Source organism: Octodon degus, unplaced genomic scaffold (genome assembly GCF_000260255.1).
Source record: "Octodon degus isolate 3935 unplaced genomic scaffold, OctDeg1.0 scaffold00223, whole genome shotgun sequence".
Taxonomy (NCBI): domain Eukaryota; kingdom Metazoa; phylum Chordata; class Mammalia; order Rodentia; family Octodontidae; genus Octodon; species Octodon degus.
In genome coordinates this window covers 2,658,080-2,674,081 of record NW_004524799.1, presented here as the reverse complement: position 1 = coordinate 2,674,081, position 16,002 = coordinate 2,658,080, and the positions used below count along the sequence as shown (strand labels likewise).

Sequence of the window (16,002 nt, the reverse complement as noted above, 5' to 3'; positions counted from 1 at the left end):
TATGTATTCAAGGTGGTTAGGATAGATATATAGTTACATTCTCTTAATGAATAGAATGATTTGTTCTAATGGTGTTTGTAAATAGGATCTCAAGTCTGCATCTTGTACAGTAATTAACCACTAAGAAGAATGTATGCAGCATGTTAATTATTGAAACTGTCCTAGTGATTTGATTTGAAACTGTCTCATTGCTATTTGTTTATCAATAAAATTATGAAAAAAAATCCCTTAAAAAAAGAGACAAAGGTACATGAGGATGGTTCTTGAGGGAAAAGAAGAAAATATCCAGGTGCTGGGAGGACTTAATGAGACTGCTGGAACACTGGTGATAAGTTTTACTTAGACTCCTGCCTAAACCAGTTCATTTCTGCTGTATCTCTCTACAAACTATATTTAATCATAGATATTTTCTGAAATGTACCTAGAGAGAATGCTTTCAGTTACCAAATATCAGTGGCTTTGGCAACTGTAATGGTCAGAGTAATAGTAGAAATTGTGATTTCTGAAAGTTGGTCACTTCCAGCTGTCGTGAGTAAAGTATGTGGAGAGCAGGTTGTTCCTACCTTTTTAACTGTCACTAGTGGCAGTGTCTAGAACGTACCTACAAGGTAGGCCTTACATTATACTTTTGGGTAGAGCATGCATTCTGAAATCCTTTTACATCTGTAGCTAGTCTACTTATCTACAAATGTAAGTGCACCAAATATCTTAGTGTATTTTTATAACCCTTTTGTGGTCACTCTTTGTCTCCTCTTTTTATCATAATCACTTATACAACACCACAAAGTACTTTGCATTACCATGCACTCTTTAAGCTTATTACAGTTTACTGCTACTCTTTTTAAAAAACATTTTTAAATCATTTATCTATTTATCTATTTGATATGGGGGTCTCTCTATGCAGCTTGAACTCATAATGATCCTACTATCTCAGCCTCCCCAGTGCTGGGATTGCAGGCATGTAACACTACATCCAGTTTCAGTGGCTGGTACGGTACACCCGGGGTTCCAGGGCTGGCATGGCATGCAGTACCAGGGATCAAACACAGGTCCTTGCACTTGCCAAGCAGCCACTTAAGACTGCCAAACTATCTTCCCAGCTATCTCTTTTGTTTGTAATTATACTTACATATACAAAGTCCTGACTTATGGTAGATTAGCTAAGGACAAAGAAATCACATAATCAATGAGATAAGCACATTCTGCTTCTGAATTTAAGACAGGGTAAATGAAAGAGCTTCACAAAGTGGAGTTCATGTTCTGGTGGTGATGCAAGTTGGTTTTATACATCGACGTTCTACTGCTCGTAGTTACAGTAAGTGTGCACCATCTTAAGTCATGTGCTATACTCTTCAGACAGGAAAATGTTGTAAAGTTTCTTGCTTTAATATTCACCACTGTTTCTCTTTCCAACCATTCACACTACAACCAACAGAGCTACTCATTCATCCTGGCATCCTACAATTGAATTCAATTCTAATACTATTTAGAACTAATGTCAGACCCAAGAAGTTCAAGTGCTCACTCCCAGAAAATTGCCCTCATTTCAGATGCCAGTCCCACATGTGGGTGCTCAGAACACCCACATTTCTCTCCACCTAGACCACAAAATTGGAGGTGATCACACACCCCCTTTCACATTTAATAATTTGTTAGAATAGCTTGCAAAATATAGAAAGACACTTTAGCATCACAACTTTATTATAAAAGATAGAAATGGACAGCCAGACAAGAAAGCATCTAGGACAAGGTACAGAAGCGTCTCAAACATAGGAGCATCTCTCCCCATGGAGTTTGTGTGTGATACCTTTTGTTCACATGGGTATGTTCTCCCACCCCTAAGCTCACTAAAATCTATTATTTAGGAGGTTTTGTGGCCATTTTGTTAATTATGCGTGGATCATTAAATCACTGGACACTGGTGATTAATTTGGTCTTCAGCCTCATCCCTCCCCAAGGTTTGGAAGTGGGTTGAACGTTCCAACTTTCTAGTCATAGGGTTGTTTCCTCTGGCAACCATCCTCAAGGTTTCTAGAAACTAATGATCACCTCATTAGCATAGATTCAGGTATGTTTCAGAGGGGCTCTTATTGCCCCATCACTTGGGAAATTACAAACATTTTACGAGATCTGTGTCAAGAACCAGGAACAAGGACCAAATTTAGGTTTCTTATTATGCCATATCTACCCATCGGCCTCCAAGCCTACTAGCTTCAGTATATTCTGAACACATTGACCTTTTTTTCTATTACTATAATAAACCAAATTCTTTCTCCCACTTTGATTTTCTGAGTCACTTTTTCATTTCTGTATACTAGTGATATTTTGGGTTTTCAGAGCTGTCTTTTCTTCTCATCACCCAACTTGAATAATCAGAAGGTAATAATATGGCTTCTTTTCAACAATATCATCCCAAATCTCTTACATCCCTTACCTGCATCAATAACAGCTAATGCCTCTGGAAAATATGTACCAAGCACCACACCAATCAATAGAAACAACACATATTAATTAATTTAGTCTATACAACTACTTTTTTTTTTTGCAGTGCCAGGGATTGAATTCAGGACCTTGTGCTTGCTGGGCAAGCATTTATTGTACTGAGCCATCTCCCCGGCCCTATGCAACAACTTTTAATGTAGATACTAATATTTTATTTCACCAATGAGGAAACTGTAAATTGAGACACAACGGTTTTGTCTCAAATTTTATCAAATAATGACAGCATTGGGACCAAACTTGTCAGTCTCCAAAATAAAGGTCTTATCCATGACATTATGTTGCCTTCTATTGTCACTAACATATTATCTCTTTCAAATTTTCATTAATAGTCTTGAGCTTGCTCATGAATCATCTTACTTCTAGGTTTATGCTTATTTTTAACTTTCTCAACTATTGAGTATACCCACAATCCTGATTGTCAGAGACTTGATTCGTCTATTGTTTAGTGCTATGCCCTTTTCCCCATGCAATCAAATGCCACAACAAATCATTATTGAGAACTTAGGTTCAGCCAGCTTACTTCAAGTCAGGACAACTCTAAAGAGCCACTTACATTCTGGAGTTCCTGTGATATCACCAAATCACTTGTGGCAGCATTACAATTTCACCCATACCTCTGCCAAATCTGTTTGACAGACAATTGCCAGTTGTGCTGGTAACCCACTACTATTATAGACTATTTGACTATATTGGGTTATTTTGCTAAATTCAAGTACCTACAATATTTGGATTGGCATCAAGTATAAAAGATTCTTTAAAGACTTCTCCAAATACAACTTCTCTAAAAGCAAGGGAATACCCATCTCTGACAAAACAAAACAAAAAAGGGGATATAAGTAAAGCACCATTTTGTCATAAAAAATATATATGTATATATAAGATAGGATAGATATACAGCTACTTTCTCTTAGTTCAATGAGAAGAAAGATTTGTATTAATAGTACTTAGACCAGATATTATGTCTACATGTTTTCCGCTGAATAACTACTATGAAAACAAGAATATGCAATGTATTAATTATTGTAACTATCCTACTAACCTGTTTTGAAACTGTTTCATTGCTATTTTATCTTTTTTCTCATTAAAATGATAAAAAATTAAATAAAAAATAAAGTGAACAAAAAATTAAAAAAGAAAAAGGAGCAGAATCAATTATAATTTTCTATGTATTTGGAAGGAGAAAATCCTACTGAACTAAATAAACATTTGGCTTACTTCCCCTTTAGGTTAGACTTAAATTAACAGCGCTTTGCTTTTTCCTATATGGTAGCATTTTGCTTTGCCTCATAATGTGACACATAGTGTGCACATAGTGTGCACATTTCTCAATAAAGAGCTAGTATTTTAAAGACAAATATTGTTTTAAAGCTTTGGCTGTTCTCCATATGTACTTTATATGATGCCCTCCCTGTTTTAGACACACTATTTGTCTCAGTTACTTTTCTCTTATTGGTAGAACAAAATATCTGACACCCAAAATTAAGGAAGGAAAAGTCTATTTAACTCACACAGTTAGTGGAAGTTTCAGTCCATACTCAACTGATTCCAAAGCAGAGTAGCACATAGAAGAGGGAAACAGCTCATTGTGGCAGAAAACAGCAAAGCAGCAAGAGCAAAAGGGAGGAGTAGTGGCAACAATGGCAGAGGTAGAGAGCAAGTCTGTCTCCCTTATGTTGCACTCAGGCTATCTGCCCCAGGCAAGATGTGGCACTTACACCCATAGTCCTAGCAGTACTCACACCCACAATCCCAGCACTAGATCATGAATTAATCACCAACTTTAGAAGTCCACCCCATGACTGCATGAGGCTTTGGGGGTTGGGGGGACAACTAGATATAAACCATAACAGTGTTCAAATTTTCTTGCCTGCATGGATAAGTAAATCTCTATCTATTGATATGACATCAGCACAAGTGGGAGGAAACTGAATTGGATTTGACAGTCTCTTTATAATCAAAACCGTTCAGTTCTTAGGACTAAGAGTGACCAGCTACAAACATTTTAGAAAGCAAGGAGGCATTTAACAGTGCCTGAATTTTAGGGAGGTGGTCCCAGCCCTCTCAAGTGCTAGCTCTGTTCATGGACATTAGATAAGGAACTCCACGGGGTTAGCAGAATGTTGCCCAGGTTGAATATGAATAGATAGACCCTGGCCAGAGTGCCTGAACATATCAGCATGGATCCACTTAGCGGAGCCATAACATCTGGCCATGTCCTACTTTCTACCTGAACCCAGTCATATAGAGTCATTTCAAAGCCTTTCAGGCCAAGACCACCAGAAATACACTACAGTTGACCATGTTTGATTTATTGCTTGTTGTACAAAGAACCATAAGGTGTCTCAATAAAAGTGTGATAGAGAGGTTTTATAGAATTTGTACTTTTGTCGGGTGAGTTAGAGGAGGGTCTAAGGAAGCAAGATTTTTTTTATATTGGATACTAAAAGGAGTGAAATTCTGTATTGGATGTTTCATAAGAAACACAGTGATCTTTATTTTATATGTGTAAACAAAATTATAAAATTGCTTTCCTTTAATTTTATCATGTTCTCAGTGTAACTCTGTCTGTGGATGGTATTCTGTGAAACTATACATGTCCAGCAAAAGAACAAAATAGCCTGCTTTTTAAATCACAGAAAAATCTTTTATTCTTTTCATTTTACTTTCCTTTTGTGCTCTTTTTCATTGCCTTTGATTGTTTGTTTTTTGTTTTCTATGAGTGTGAATATTATTTTAGGGTATTTTTGTTTATTTCTTTTTGTTTTTTCCTTTATCACTCATGTCTTCAACAGTGTTCCTAGAGTAATCTTTATTTGTTCTTCAGTCTTGTTTCTAATCTCTCTTTTTTTATTTCTCTATTTTTTTCTCTTATCCCTTTTAAATTTTCTCCCCTTATGGTAGAATTGCTCTATAGAGTAATTAGTGTAGAGTTACTGTATAACACTTTCTGATGTCTTTCAGATTTTGTTACATACTGTAAGTCTTGTACTTTACATAGTTCCCTTGAGCATTAGATCAATGTATAAATATTATTAAGAGGTAGATGTGAATGGCAGATCAATTATGGCTGTCAGAGACTGCTGTATTTTCTTTTCATTTATCATGGTTGCATGTCAGAAAGCAGAGTTGGTGACAAGTGGTAGTAATAACAGAGTTAAGAATTGAGACTGAGGAAGAAGCACATTGCTCTAAGCATAAATAGCTACTGAGTAGCATTAGGTAAGTAATAAAATCAAGGCAACAGCTGGAAGGCCATATATCCTAATTAGCTATAGATAAAGAAAGAAGCATCCTGCTGTGTATTAAATTGTGTCCTCCAAAATTTGTATGTTGAAACCCCAATGTGACTGCATTTGAAGACACAGCTTTTAAGAGGAAGACAAAGATAAATACATGAAGGTTAAATCATTATGATGAGACTACTCCACTTACAAAAAGACCTGCCAGAAGGCTTGCTCTCAAAGGCCGCATAAAGAAGAGGTCACATAGGCACACTGTGAGATAGCAGCCATGTAGATCCTTCACACCAATCTGAGTGCAATGACACACAGATCTAAGACTTCTTCTAGTACTTTTGGAAAACAGGTTTTGTCATTCAAGTTCACTCTGTTATATAGTTTATAGTATTTTGTTATGGCAGCCTATGCTAAGCAAGACACATCATTTAATTCAAAGGAAGAATTCTGTTCTGGAACTGTAAATGAATCCACTGGCCCAGGGAGTAGGGTTTATGCTTTATCTCACATGAACTGAAATTTTAAACTGCTCATTAAATGGTAGCCTGTCTTATGCCGTAAACCTATGTTTAAAAAGTAGGATGATTTTTGAAAGTATTTAAGAACTTTTCTCTTCATGGTTTCAGAATCAAGTTGCAATAGATACAGTCTTTTGTTAGGTTTTACAGCAATTTCCCAGATGAGGTTGATGCCTACAGATCATTATTTTCCTATAAGACTTCCCTGGGACCAGAAGAGTCATTTTCTCCACTCACATTCATCCCTCATTTCCTTTAAACACAATATGATTTCAAATGATTGAGTTTAAACCATTCCATTTTGCTCTAAAACTCATAACAAAATCCATTTATTTCTTAACTCCTCAAACAGTAAGACTTTAGTGTTTCCTGACTTTCATATTAACCAACAGTGCTACCCCTATATATCTACTACTTTACAGATGGGCAAAAGCAAGAAGGAGCCTTGAAAACCCAAAAGGAAGTATATTTCCACACTTAACTTTGCTAAGCATAGTTTTCTAGAAATGGGTGGTGCAAATGGGGTATGAGAACCATTCTGCTTCTCTTTTGGACTTTGGTTTCTTAGCACCTTCCACAGCCGTGTTTCTCTCACTTGTCTCCAATGTGATCCCATTCTTAATTGAACTCTCTAGGTGAAAGGCTACCAATGGTGCTATGTATACACACTTTATCTTCCTGCTTCAACACACACATGCCATGCAAACAGTTTCACACATAAGCATGACCTCCTCCTTTTCTCTTCTGACTTTAGCAATGGAGGTTTCACTCCCCTGCTAGGACAAGTCTACAAATATCTCCCACTGTTTACTCTCACCTGCCTTCCTCACAGTCAGGACTGTCTCATGTGTTGTGACAATGATTTTTACAGAATTTCTTATCTTTCACTTATATATGTATCAATAGAGAATTGTAACAATAGAATCACAGACTATTAGAAAAATGATCTAATGAACCACCATACCATACTTCTATTGCTTAGAAGAGTGCTTGAATTTAGTAAGTGTTCAAAAAGTACTGACTAAATGAGTAAACCGATGACCTTTATAGCTGCAAGATCTGAGGTCCACTAATGGATGATATTTAAATTTCTTATTTTGGCAAGTTAGCATAGAAGTAGTAAGCTAAGTTCACAGAAACATTTGTAGTATTTGTGAAGTGTCTCAGATCATTGAGAGAGAAACAGTTCTGCTTTTTCAATTGCTGCTCTCAACTGTGTTCTCAATCCTCTTGTTACTGACAAATTTAATAATACAGTCATGCATCATGTAATGTCAAGGATGTGGTCTGAGAAATACATCACTAGGCAATTTAGTGGTATGAACATTATAGAGTACATATACTTACACAAACTAACAAGGCTACTAAAAAAGCAATACACTCTTATGGGTCCAGATCATATAATCAAATTTTGGGCCAGTCTTGACTGAAAAGTTTTTAGGTGTCATATGACTGTATCTTTATTCTATGCTTTTCTAAATACTCTTACTTCTTAGAGTAATTTCATTCAAGTTTTCCTAATTTGGTCCTACTTATTTTATAAACTGAATGCCATATTCAGTTCAAAGGCTTTCTCTTTCCCTGAAGAAAAAATAAATCTGTGTCTCTGTCCAATTGCAGGGGAGGATTCTAAAGGTCTGAGAGGTGAGATGGAGAAAAGGTTACACTCATAACTGCTTCCCACTCTGTCTTCTTGAAATAAATTGTAGAAGAAAGCCCTATATGCTGTTGCACAACGGTTCATGATAGAGTTGCTCTCCTGTATTTGCTCTTGCTTGTCGGCTTTAAACTTTAAACATGTGATAGTTCTTATTAGCCACACTGAGGAAAGCTTTCTTTCATGCTGCTACCCTAGGCATTGGTCAGTTGCTTTCCCTATAACCTGTTAAAGTTCGTGACCTTTTCACATGTTATAATAGTAATCAACAATGTGTATTCTTTATTTTTTTCTGTGATGACAAAAGTTAGAGTCTTTCTGAAGAAGAAGAAATAACTTTGACGAAAAACTTAATAATCAGTCTCCCCTCAAAACCTACTAAAGACCTTTTCCTTCCATGCTCCTTATTTAGACTTATCAGGGAAAGAATTTGTCAACTCTGGTCAGTGGCACATTTTGACAATAAAGGAAGTGACAGCCTCTAATATCTGGTGTGCGTGCGTGTGTGCGTGTGTGTGTGTGTGTGTGTGTGTGTGTTGGGTGGATATATGATGCTTAATACAGTACTTATTTTTCTCAAAACTTTTAATTCTGTGTAGCTAACCCTATACAGTGATACCTCGGTTTATGAACGTGATTCTTTTGATGGTTCTAGTCACAAGCCAAATTTGATGAGAACTAAATCAAATTTCCCCAAAAGGTCAACATTAAGCCTAACCACTGAATGTCATTCAGGTGTCAATGTATATAATGTAAATATATAATACATAAATGTTTATATGATATGGTTTACATATGTGTGTACATATGTATTCATACATGTATGTACACTCATATATAATGTGTGTGTATCCCGTGAGTTGGGTATGCTAAAGACAGCCTTGAAATTTTACTTGGTTGTGTGTATTATGTGCATTCAAGGCAGGTTTTTGTTCTCCATTTTCCCCTATTTATTTAGTATAATTCCAATTTTTTAAGTAAGCAAGTTCTCAGATTAATGTTAATGAAAAGAAAATGTCAGATGAAATATTTGAATAAGAAGTGAATTGGAGAGTATTAAAAAAGGAAGACAGAGTGTTCTCACTCTCTCCACAGAAGCAAAAGATGATGAAGGGTTACAATGAAGGGAACTAAACACAGATAACCCTGTATGTGATAAATGGCACAAATGAGCTAAGAGAGAGGGAAGCTGGCTACATCACAACTTTATGCTTAGAAAGCTGCTGTAATAGATCCTAGGACCTATAGAGGGCAGAGAAAAATTAGTATTTAAATCCAATATCTCACTACAATGGCAAAAAATCAAGCAAAGCAATGCAAAGATATGCATCAAAAAGAGTTCTATACAATGTGACATGAGTTTTGATTCTGGCCAATTCTTTGAGAAATAATTTTTCATTATCTTACAAAGGTGAATATGTGCGTATCTCCTAGGTTAGCATTCCCACATTTTCCCAATATGACTCAGAGAAAGTCTCATATGTATGCTCCAGAATATATATATATATATATATATAGATAGATAGATAGATAGATAGATATAGATATAGATATAGATATAGATATGATTCTTTATAGCAGCAGTGCTTATAATGGGTAAAAACAAAAATCCAAAACACAGAACAATTCAAATGTCCACTAAGAAGGGAATGAAAAAGAGTGTGGTATGTTGACAAAAGGACTATCTATCATACATCAGTTAGAATGAATAAGCTAGGGGCCAGTGAGATGGCTCAATGGAATAAGCGCTTCCCTGGCAAGTGCAAGGGCCTGAGTTCAATCCCCGGTTCTGCCAAAAAAGAAGAATGAATAAGCTAAATTATGGCAGATGCTGATCGGTTATTCACTGAAACTAGTTAATCGTCTTCCTGGGAATACAGCTAAAAAATTTCCAGCCTCCCTTGTATTTTTGTGTGATCATGTTTATTTGGATCCTCTTGGAAACCAATATAAATATGTAATTAGAAATAAAGGTTTTTTATTGAGGGTGGAACTTGTGAGCAACAAAGAGGAGAAGGAACAAGAGGAGATAGTGAAAGCCTTCAGATTGGAATACTGGCCTGACCACTGTGAACTAAGAGTCTGTTCAGAAAAATTTCAAATTGTAGTACAGCTCTGAGAAAGTTTTGGCCAATGCTGAATTCCAGCACAAAGACTGCTCAATGGTAAATTCTGCATTGGACAGCAATGCCTGGGGCTCTACTATACTTAATTGTGTTCAGTCACTGACTATGTAACTGGGAAAAGCCTATCCTCAGCTCAAATATTTTGATATACCCTGACGATGCTGCAGCTGGAGCCTCCAGCTTATTGCACTCTAGAAGTTACTCTGCTGGAGAGATCTGAGAAGCCAACCATCACAGGCTCCGCACCATGTGACTAATTATACATGAGACATAGGAGGAAATAATGTGCTAATTCCACACTTGACCAGTAGAAATATCCCATACAAATACTCAGTACTTTTTCTTCTACATTTTGGGAAGGTAAGTTTGGCAGTGTAGGAAGGCATATGTTTACGAAACAGAGGCCAAACACAGTAATTACAAAGATCTTGATTCACTTCTTGGATGAGAAATATCTACTATTGAAAATGTTCATTTTAGGGGCCAGGGAGATGGCTCAGTGAAATCAGTGCTTCCCTGGCAAGTGCAAGGGCCCTAGTTCAATCCCCGGTTCCACAAAAAAAAATGTTCATTTTTAACTTTATGTGGCAGAGAAACTTCTGTTGAGTCTCATTCCTGAAGTCTATGTATTATGACACCTAAGTTGCCTTAAATTGTGCTTTAATCAACTCATTAAATCACATGCGGATCTTGGAAACATAATTTTGAAAGGAAAAAAGTAGATTCCAAAAATAAAATACAGTAAGGCACTATTTTATAAACTTAAAAACAAGTAAATCTAATCATAGATTACTTAAGAATAATATTTTCAGTGACATAAAATGATGCCAAAACCTAATGACAGTGATTAATTCTGAAGAGTTAAAGGGTGGGTTTGGGAAGAAGAAAATAGGTAGATGGGGAATGTGTGTAGTAAGAGTCTCAAATAATAGATCATTATCTTTAATCATTCTTTGCATAGCAATACTTGCAAAAGGTAGAGGATTCTTAACTACTAAATGAAGAATCACTGAGATGGTTTCTTCAGGATTATCAAGCGTGTCTACCAAAGATCTCTTATTCCTTGGAGAAAACAACAGGTATTCTGCAATAAAAGTTTTCTCTAGGGGGTATCAAGAAATTGTTAAGCTTGATAAAAACAACTTGAAAATTCAAAACACGTTTTGTATGCTCAAACATCAGATACTGATTATCAAGTTAAAATTGAAAGTAGGATCAGTTAGGAATTTTCTTTATAAGTACAGAAACTAAAAATAGTAGTTCAAATGCACAAGGATTTTTTTCTTAAATAATTCTGAACATGAAAGTAGAAGGGAAACTACTAGAAAACAAGATAATCAGGGAAATGAGAAAGAAAAGGGTTGAGAAGTGAAAATGATCAAAGTATATTATATACTTGTATGAATATGGCAAATCTTGTATAACTAATATTCACTAAAAACAGAACCCAAAAAACTTAATTAAGACACCAAAATGGGCTGGGGAGACAGTTTAGTGGTCTAAGGACCTGCCTGGCAAGCACAAGGTCCTGAGTTTGATCTCCAGTAACACAAAAAAAAAGACCACAAAATGAAATCTGAAAGCCCAGAACTGATATGGAAGTCCACAGTGTCCTTAGGGAGCCAAAATCCCTTTGTCTGTTCCAGGGTACTAGCACAAGGTTTTCATCATGAAAATCAAGGCAGTTACTAGATCTCTACCATTTCACTTGACGCAGAAAAGACAAAGACAATTTTTCAGCAGCCAGCTTTATCTAAGAAGTATTCCCACAAGCCCCACCAAAATTTTATCCTTTCATTTCAGCAAGAGAGCTGAGAATAAAGTATCTACACTGTACAGTCATATGCTCAACTAATTATCAGTGTTCCAGTAAAGGAATAAGAGAACATCTACTGGAAAACAACTAGAATCCCCTAGCATTAAGTACAAAAATATAAAAAATTTCTGAAAACAAAGGGCACATTGAGTAAAACTGACCATGTACAAACTCCTTGTCCCTACCATTCTATTATTTTAGAAATACATAAGAGAAATACTTGAAAATACACACCAGAAAGCATGTACAAGAATTTTTATAGCAACATGTGTAATATGAAAAAGTCAGACCCAAGTAAATTTCATGAACAGTAGAATGGATGAATAAATTGTGGTATATTTCTGTAGTAAAATGCTATAGTGAAATGTAAACCAATCACATATCTAAAAAAATATTTGAAGTGAAAGAAGCGTATCTCAGTGGAACACAGTGCTGACAATAAAAATTTTAAATATTGGAGAAATGAAGTTATATTTAAATATATAAAAAGGAATGTTTTAGGATGGATCATAAAATAGTCTGTGTTTTAGGATGCATTGTATCACCCCAAATTCATATGTTGAAGCATCAACCCTCTTAATATGGCTGTGTTTGAAGATGCATCCTTTAAAGACACAATTAAATTAGAGTTATTAGGATGGCCTGTAATCCAGTATGACTGGTATCCTTATGAGAAGAGGCAACTTAGACAGAAAAATGGTAAATACATACACATAGAGATACGATCATGTGAACATACAACAAAAAGACAGCTGTTAGCAAGGCAAAGAGAAAAGTTTCCAAGGAAACCAACCTGCTGACACACCAGGACCTCAGATTTCCAGCCTCCAGAACTTTAAGAGAACTGTAAAAAAATAAATTTCTGTTGTTTAAACCACTAAGGGTTATAATATTTTGTTATGGTACTCATAAAATTATTAAAGTTAGTATTTTGGATTTATTTTCGTGAGGGTACAGAAGGATGAAATCAGGAAGAGTCATGTATGAACCAGCTAAGTCAATGACAGTGTTCTACATTTTAATGTAGATCCTGAGTTTCTAGGAGTTTTATTATCATCATCTTCATTATTTTATTTTTAAATGTACTTTATAAGTTTTCTTGTATCTATGGCATGCATGAAGAAAAAAAGAAGGGGAGAAAGATATAAAGACAGGTGTTTAAGTCAAAGTAAATTATCTAAACTAAGAATTTAAGCAAAAGTATCTGATATATATATATATATATATATATATATATATGAGAAAGATATCATTTATATCATTTAGACTCAGGACTATATTTTAAAAACTAAACTTAAGAACTTAAATACATCAAAAGTTTAAAACATGTTTTACTCTAGGAAGAAGTTGACTGCTAAAATGTAATCTGCTAATGTGAAAATTGATTATCATTTGGTAGCAACTTATACCTATTGCTGCAACTGTATTATGGAAAATTATTATAATAGAAGGAAATGTTAAGCATAGAATATTTAACAATCACTTATGTGTGTATAGTAAAGAAAAACTGATATCAAAATAAACCATCATTTTAGCTCCTGATCATGACTGCATTATTATGATAATTATCATCTTAGGAGACACAGCTTCATGGAAGTTAAAATAATAAGATGTCACAAGGATATGTTCTTGTTGTGATTTTACTTGAACTCTCTGATAACTGATCTTTTCATCTGTGCATGTAGGTAATAGTATAGTAGTGATTTGATGTGAAAATCACTACTAATACTAGTTTCCACACTACTACCAGTAGTGATTTGATGTAAAACCACACTGTAAGGTAGAACTGGAAGACAAATTAAACATTATATTTCAACTTCTCCCTTTTAAACATGAAATTAAAACAGATAAATGAAGACCAAGATAATAATCACTGGGATATTGTGTCTATATTTTTAGCTTCTTGAAAATACTTCGTAGAGACAAAAAAAACCCATAAAAACTGAAGAAAAGTAAAGAATGAAATGAGTAAAATGGAGGGGAAATCCATAATTATCATGCTATCATTATTCTAACTAATAGTAGTTATGGAATAGTAGAACAAAAATGGAGGGGAGCAAGTTATGGATGAAATAATTTTTAAAAATGATAAGAAATAAGTTTCCGTATGGATAGGGCAAACCAAATACTCAATAAAATAGATGAAATTTACCTTAGTATGAAGAGGGTAAAAAAAAACAGATGACACTGAAGAGTTATGATTCAACACGCTTCAGATGTTTCTTTAGCAATGCTGAAAGCTGGAAGAAAATGAACACATATTTTCAGAATGTGAAACAAAAAAGATCTGCAATCTAGAACCTATACCCAGCCAAACTGTCAATGAAATGTTTTTTAGAATAAAGACACAGGAGTGTGTGGGAGAGCTTCCTGCTACCGTGCACCTGCGGGACCAGTCCCAACCCAGGCGCAGCATTGGCCGGACCCTCTCCCAGCCCCTTGGGACGCCCCCCACCACTCCGCAGCACCTCCACCACCCAGCCCGCCGAGTAGGAATTTCTGCCGCTTTCCGGGAACCCCCAGACCCAGTCCTAGCCCAGGTCCTGTGAGTGTGTGGGAGAGCTTCCTCTTCCCCCTACTTCACTTTGTCCCCTCCAGGCACAGCTCAGGCCTGGCATACACGCCTGGGGTGTAACTGCAGCTGCAGTCCCTGCAGAGAGTGTAGAGGATAGATCCACCCAGCTAGTACAGGAGCAGAACATCTTGCCACAAGGGCACAACAGGTTCACCCTCAAGGGCAGCAGCAGGAAGGAGCTCAGCACAGCAGCCAGACCTAAGCCAGACACAGCTGGATAAGTCCAAACTTTGTAGACCTGCACCTGAGCTTCAGTATGTTCTAAGGTTATAACTACAGCAAAGATCTACAACAAAGGTCAGAAGACAGTGCTACACAAAATGGCGAGAAGGAACAAAATGCAACCTCAGAACCGAAGCCCACCAGTAACAAGAGCAGAGGACACTAACACAGAACAAATTGGAAATCACACAGCTGAAAGCAATGAATCAACGGTTTCTGAAATAAAGAAACAGCTGCAGAAAGATATAAAATAAAGATACAGGGCTGGAGGTGTAGTTCAGTAGCGAGATGTGTTCTTAGTATGTGGGTTCCATCTCCAACACATACAAATAAAGAAATATGAAGACATCATAGTAATTATCTTTAAGGATGAGGAGGGGTATACAATCAATACAAAAGAAATGAAGAGGAGACTTCCTGAATTGTGATAATGATATATTCCTTAATGGGGAGTATTAGGTACATATCACTTTATTTTATTCTTTAACAAAATTCAACACCAAATGCATAACTGAAATATGATTAGTAATGGAGGGTTTGCATGGCAGTGTGGTTGGAATAAGAATGAGAGTTCTTCTGTATAATTTGTGGGTGTATGTTTATATTTGTGGGTGTATGTTTATATCTTTATATTTTCCCCTTCAATACAGGAGATTGAATCTAGAGAATGCTGATCCTCCTGTCTCAGTCTCCAAGTATTACAACCACTGGTATGTGCCACTGTGTCTGGCTCATGCTCAAGTTTTCATATACTCTTAAATCAAGTAAATATGTTGCAAAATTTTTAAAATGGAAATTAAAAATTGAAACAATATCCTGTGCATTAGATGATGTGAGCAACTAATTAAATTTTATTGTCATAAATACATAAAGTATCTCAAATGGGTGAAAAACTTAAAAAAGCATTGCACATAAGGAAAACTCAGAAAAATCAACAAGCATTTCAAAAGAACAGCCAACACTCACTAGCGATCAGGAAAATAATAGCTGAAATGAAGATTAGATATGATTTTATACCTGTAATTGATTTGATGTTACCTAGTTTGGGCTATGATACAGAAAAATGAACACTGTCATGTACTGGTGGTAGAATACAAATTGGTATACTGTGTTAGTATCTAGAAAGGTGAAGACATACATAACATTTATTCTAACCATTCTTTTAAAGTTGTATTTTAAGACCATACTCATAAGTAAAATAAATCAGAATTGCTATATAAACATCATATTGTCTCCCTAGTGTAAGAAACTCAGAGAATAAATAATATGCAAAAATTACAACAGATATAGTGAAAGGGGAAGTAACTGTTTAAAAAGAAAGAACAATGAGGGGTAGGATGGAAATTATAT

General features: G+C 35.7%; 1 pseudogene; it reads right to left on the bottom strand.

Moving 5' to 3' along the window:
- Positions 1-16,002, bottom strand: part of LOC101563228 — a 513,765-nt pseudogene that overhangs the window by 44,939 nt on the left and 452,824 nt on the right.